The sequence below is a fragment of the Dipteris shenzhenensis genome, chromosome 25 (genome assembly GCF_047967505.1).
Source record: "Dipteris shenzhenensis isolate YYH24624 ecotype China chromosome 25, Dip_SZ_1.0, whole genome shotgun sequence".
Lineage (NCBI taxonomy): Eukaryota > Viridiplantae > Streptophyta > Polypodiopsida > Gleicheniales > Dipteridaceae > Dipteris > Dipteris shenzhenensis.
Window position 1 is genome coordinate 26,062,245 of NC_141620.1, and position 6,000 is coordinate 26,068,244.

Below are 6,000 nucleotides of genomic sequence, written 5' to 3' on the forward strand. Positions count from 1 at the left end.
TGGTCAAACCAAAAGGTTATAATACAAGAAACTCGTAGTGGCCATACCTAGTTCGGAATGCGGTTCTATCTATGTGTTTAGCATAGATATGGATTTGATGATAACCCATACACAAATCAATCTTAGTTAAATGCTTCGCTCCAACCAAACGTTCTATCAAATCATCAGAACAAGGAAGACGGTATCCAATCTTAATTGTCACTTTTTTCAGTCGTTTATGATCTATACACATTCGAAGTATCTTTCTTCTTTCTTAAGAGGACAGGTGCTCCCCAAGGTGATTTACTTGGGTGAAAAGAGCCCATATTTAGATAATCCTGTAGCTGTGAAGCTAACTCATCCTCCTCAAGCTGGCTCATCCTATAAGGTGGAACACTAATAGGTTGAGCCCCAGGTACTAAATCAATGTGATGGTCTATTCCCCATTCTAGAGGTAAACCTTCCGGCAGTTCAAACACACTTAAATCATTCTTGTTATTAACAAAGACGACAAATGAAGAAAGCGAAATCAAAACACACTGATACACATCATAATCATTAGGGGAGAATTGGGGGCTCAAAAGGGCCTCATTAGGAATGGATTAGGGAATGCTTAGTGGGCTAATGCAAGGGGCTTGGAGGGTCCTAAAGAGGCCTAACTAACGCAACCTAGGTGGGTTAAGCCCACATTTGAGCCCACGTCTCCCCCCATCAATGAGGGGATGGGGCCACTTTTCGAAATTTGAATTTCAAATTTCGAATCTCCCTCGCTCCCTCTCTCTCTCTCTCCCTCCCTCCCTCCCTCTCTCTCCCTCCCTCCTCCCTCCCTCCCTCCGTCCTCCTCCCTCTCCCTCTCCCTCCCTCCCCCTGCCTCCTCCTCTCCCCTCCTCCGTCTTGCTCCTCCTCCTCCCTCCTCCCTCTCCCCTCCTCCTCCTCCTTCTGGCTCCTCCTCCCTCCTTCCTCTCCCCTTCTCCATCTTGCTCCTCCTCCTCCCTCCTCCCTCTCCCCTCCTCCTCCGCCTTCTAGCTCCTCCTCCCTCCTTCCTCTTCCCTCCTTCTGCAGACACCTAGGCTCCCTCTCCTCTCCTCCTCCCTCCTGCAGAATCTCTCCGCTCCTCCTCCCTCCTATAGCATCTCTCCCCGCCTCCTCCCTTCTGTAGCAACTCCTTCCCTCCCTTCTACACCTATCACTCTACTCTCCTCCTCATCTTCCTCTTTCCCTCATCTGCTTCTCCTCCTCCCTCTTCCTTGCTACTCTCTCCCTCTCACTGCTCCCTTTGCCAACTCTTTCCTACATTTTAGTCTACATCCTTCATACCTCTCTTTGAGTAAACATGGCACCATTCAAGGACATATCCAACAAGTACCACGTGAACCTACAACTAGAGGCAGAATATGCAAGCACGTGTTGTTTGGGATATAGTGGAACTCCTCAAAGTGTGCTCCACAATCTTTGATTGCAAGGGAAGAAGCATCTTGACCTTTGGGTGGATGGAAACTTGGAATGAGTATAAAAGTTGAAGGGAACAACTTTGGGACTGAAGGAGAGGAAAAGACAATTGCAATCTATGGATGTATTGTCAACCAATAGTGGTGCCTGAAAGAGGAGAATACGGGCTGCAAGGTTAGTTCCCCAAATTTTCAATGAAATTTCTTACTCCAAAATAGTTGTGGTGTTGCATTCTTTCCATTAAGACTCATTTGTACTCTACTTTAGGAATTTCATGGAGGATGTGATGGGAACAATGGAAATGGATGATAGTGATCCTTCATATGTTCTAAGAAGTTTAATAAATTCAAGTGATGTCATGGAAGTGTTGAAGGACCCTAGACAAAAAGGGCTACGTAAACAAGTTTCTAGCGAGGTAATGAAGGATTTCAAGGGCCTTGTGCAAGCAAAGGAGGTGCTTGGAGCTTGTGATGCTGCTGGTATCAGTCGTGAAGCTTACAACTCTGTTTTTAAAATTTTCAAGTCTACTATGGAGGAAAAGTATAAGATATCTACAATGCCATTGCCAACACCGTGGTCTATATGTCCTCGAATGGTGCCATGTGTACTCAAAGAGAGGTATCAGTGATGCAGACTAAAATGTAGGGAAGAGTTGGCAAAGATGGAGCAGTGAGAGGGAGAGAGTAGCAAGGAAGAGGGAGGAGGAGAAGAAGATGAGGGAAAGAGGAAGAGGAGGAGGAGAGTAGAGCGACAGGTGTAGAAGGGAGGGAAGGAGTTGCTGGAGAAGGGCGGAGGAGGGGAGAGATGCTACAAGAGGGAGGAGGAGGGGAGAGATTCTGCAGGAGGGAGGAGCAAAGGAGAGGGAGCCTAGGCATCTACAAAAGGAGGGAAGAGGAAGGAGGGAGGAGGAGCCAGAAGGAGGAGGAGAAGGGGAGAGGGAGGAGGGAGGAGGAGGAGCAAGACGGAGGAGGGGAGAGATGCTACAGGAAGGAGGAGGAGGGGAGAGATTCTGCAGGAGGGAGGAGCAGAGGAGAGGGAGCCTAGGCGGCTGGAGAAGGAGGGGAGAGGAAGGAGGGAAGAGGAGCCAGAAGGAGGAGGAGGAGGGGAGAGGAAGGAGGGAGGAGGAGGAGCAAGACGGAGGAGGGGAGAGGAGGACGCAAGGGGAGGGAGGGAGAGGGAGAGGGAGGAGGAGGGAGGGAGGGAGGGAGGAGGGAGGGAGAGAGAGGGAGAGAGGGAGGGAGAGAAAGAGAGGGAGAGAGGGAGATTCGAAATTGGAAATTCAAATTTCAAAAAGTGGCCCCCTCCCCTCATTGATGGGGGGAGAGGTGGGCTCAAATGTGGGCTTAACCTACCTAGGTTGGGCTAGTTAGGCCTCTTTAGGACCCTCCAAGCCCCTTGCATTAGCCCACTAAGCATTCCCTAATCCATTCCTTATGAGGCCCTTTTGAGACCCCAATTCTCCCCTGATGATTATGATGTGTATCAGTGTGTTTTCATTTTGCTTTCTTCATTTGTTGTCTTTGTTAATAACAAGAATGATTTAAGTGTGTTTGAACACTGTGAATTAAGAACGTGGTTAGATGATTTCATGGATGTATTCCCTGCTCAACTGCCGGAAGGTTTACCTCCAGAATGGGCAATAGACCATCGCATCGATTTAGTACTTGGAGCTCAACCTATTAGTGTTCCACCTTATAGGATGAGCCAACTTGAGGAGGATGAGTTAGCTTCACAGCTACAGGATTATCTGAATATGGGCTCTTTTCACCCAAGTAAATCACCTTGGGGAGCAACTGTCCTCTTAAGAAAGAAGAAAGAAACTTCGAATGTGTATAGATTATAAACGATTGAATAAAGTGACAATTAAGAATTGATACCCTCTTCCTCGTTCTGATGATTTGATAGACCGTTTGGCCGAGGCAAAGCATTTCACTAAGATTGATTTGCGTACGGGTTATCATCAAATCCGTATCTATGCTAAACACATAGATAGAACCGCATTCCAAATTAGGTGTGGCCACTACGAGTTTCTTGTATTACCTTTTGGTTTGACCAATGCTCCTACCACCTTCCAGCAAATGATGAACGATTTGTTCCAAAATTTTCTGGGCAAATTCGTTGTCATGTTCTTAGATGACATTTGGTATATAGCCGAATGCTAGAGGATCACATTGGACACCTCCGGATTGTCTTAGTTATTCTAAGACAGAATAAGCTTTATGCCAAGATGAGTAAATGTGACTTCTTTATGAAAGATATCATTTAATTCGGACACAAGATTTCTTCTAAAGGTATTAGCATTGATCTCGATCATATCCAGAAGGTTTTAGAATGGCCTATCCCTCAGACTGTGAAACAACTTCGTTCTTTCCTAGGATTCATGGTATTTCTACGGAAGTCTCTGCATGATTATTCACACATCACGGCACCCCTGACAAACATATTGAAAGGTCATGGATGCACGTCTATTCCGCCGATCTCTTGGAATGATGCATTGAACAAGGCTTTTGAAACCCTGAAGTTAACTATTAAGCAAGCACCCGTTCTTGCATTACCTGATCCTACCCGGCCTTATGTTTTAGAGGCCGATGCGAGTGATTTTGCGATTGGGGCAGCTTCATTCTAAGAGGGTAGACTTGTAGCTTTTGAGAGTAAGAAGCTATATGACACCCAATATCGTTGGCCCACACTAGAAAAAGAACTCTATGCGGTTGTGTATGCTCTAAAGGTTTGGAGACACTACTTGTATGGTTTGAAGTTTCTTGTATTGACCAATCATCAGTCAATCATGTGTGTCATGGGTCTGAATTGCGAGGACGGAAGGCTAGATGGGCAGAATCAATAAGATTTTGATTTTGAAATATGTTATCGAAAGGGTTCACTGAATAGTGTGCGGATGCCTTAAGTCGAGTCAAGTTTGTAAATGCTATGTCATTTACGGAAATATCCTTAGACCATCCTTGAGAGGGCTTTGCGCAATTGATAGTCATTTCAGTTCTTATTGGTAGAGAGTCCAAGATGGGAGCTCCATGGTTGACCAAGACTCAGGGATTGTGCCACCTATGGTACAGGCGGCGAGAGGTCAATGGATGATTAGGAATGGCTTGCTGTTCCGAAATGGAAAGATATGTGTGCCAGATGTTTTGGATCTTCGATCCAAGATTCTCTAGGAGTGTCATGATGCTCCTAGTGTTGGACATCCAAGTATACTATGGACTCTATCTCTTGTGAAGCATACTTTTTATTGGCCTAAGATACGTGCATTTACTAAAAACTATGTGGTAGGTTACCGGGTTTGTCAGGTTACTAAGGCAGAATGCCTTAGAAGCGCAGGTTTATTACAGCCATTGCAAATCCCGAGTAATAAATGGGAAAGTATTTCCATGGATTTTATTACCGGTTTGCCAAGAACGTGCAAGGGTCATGACTCCATTTGGGTCATAGTGGACTGTCTGACAAAAATGGCTAGATTCTTACCTACTAGAATAACTATTTCAGCTGTTCAACTGGTTCACGAGTTTGTGGACCACTTGTTTAAGCTGTATGATTTGCCCTCTGACATAGTCAGTGATAGGGACTCGAAGTTTACAAGTAACTTTTGGACACTTGTTTTTGAGAAGTTGGAAACTACTCTAAGTATGAGTTCCTCATATCATGCACAATCTGATGGCAGTACAGAGAAGGTCAACCAATTGGTTGAAGATATGCTTTGGGCAGATGTTTCTAAGAGACAATCTTCATGGAAAGATTATCTACCTATGATAGAATTTGCTTATAACAATGCAAAGCATTTGAGTACAGGGTACAGTCCTTTTATCCTTATGTACGGATTTCAACCTAAGTCACCAGTTATGGTTGGGTTAAAGGGAATCCAAAATGATGTTGTAAAGACATTCTTGCAAGACATGCAAGAAATGTTGCAGTTTGCCAAGGAGTCTATTAGAAGTGCCCAAGATCAGAACAGGTTTTATGCTAATAGACATCATTCACCTAGAAAGTTCTCTGAAGGAACGATGGTATATTTGTGAATTCCCAAGAAATCCAAGAGCCTAAGTATTGGTTTGGTTCCGAAGTTATCCCCCAGATACTATAGTCCATTCAAGGTTATTAAAAGAATTGGACCAATTGCATATAGACTAGAATTGCCTTCTGATGTTAGAGTACATCCACTATTTCATGTCAGTAGACTGAAAGAGTTACCTGGTGCGGATGATCAACTTGTGTTCCCTCAAGAGATAATAGAAGTTACGGATTTGACTTTTATTCCACACAAACCTAAGTGTATTCTTGAATTTCGTGAAAGAAGGATTCGTAATAGAACTATCACAGAATGCAAGATCAAGTGGAAGGATCGTGTTGAGGAGGATTCAACATGGGAGACCTTACAGAATCTCTAGAAGACATTCTTGGATTTTTTAGTGAGCTCAGGTGTGAGTTCTTAGAGGGGAAGTATGTCATGTGCACGGATTGGCATCTGATGTGTAATGGGTACACAAGACTAGCTCAAGTAGCCTGCGGAGGCATAGAGTTAGGTAGGCTTGATTCTAGGGTTGAGTGGCAAGGGTACAAACG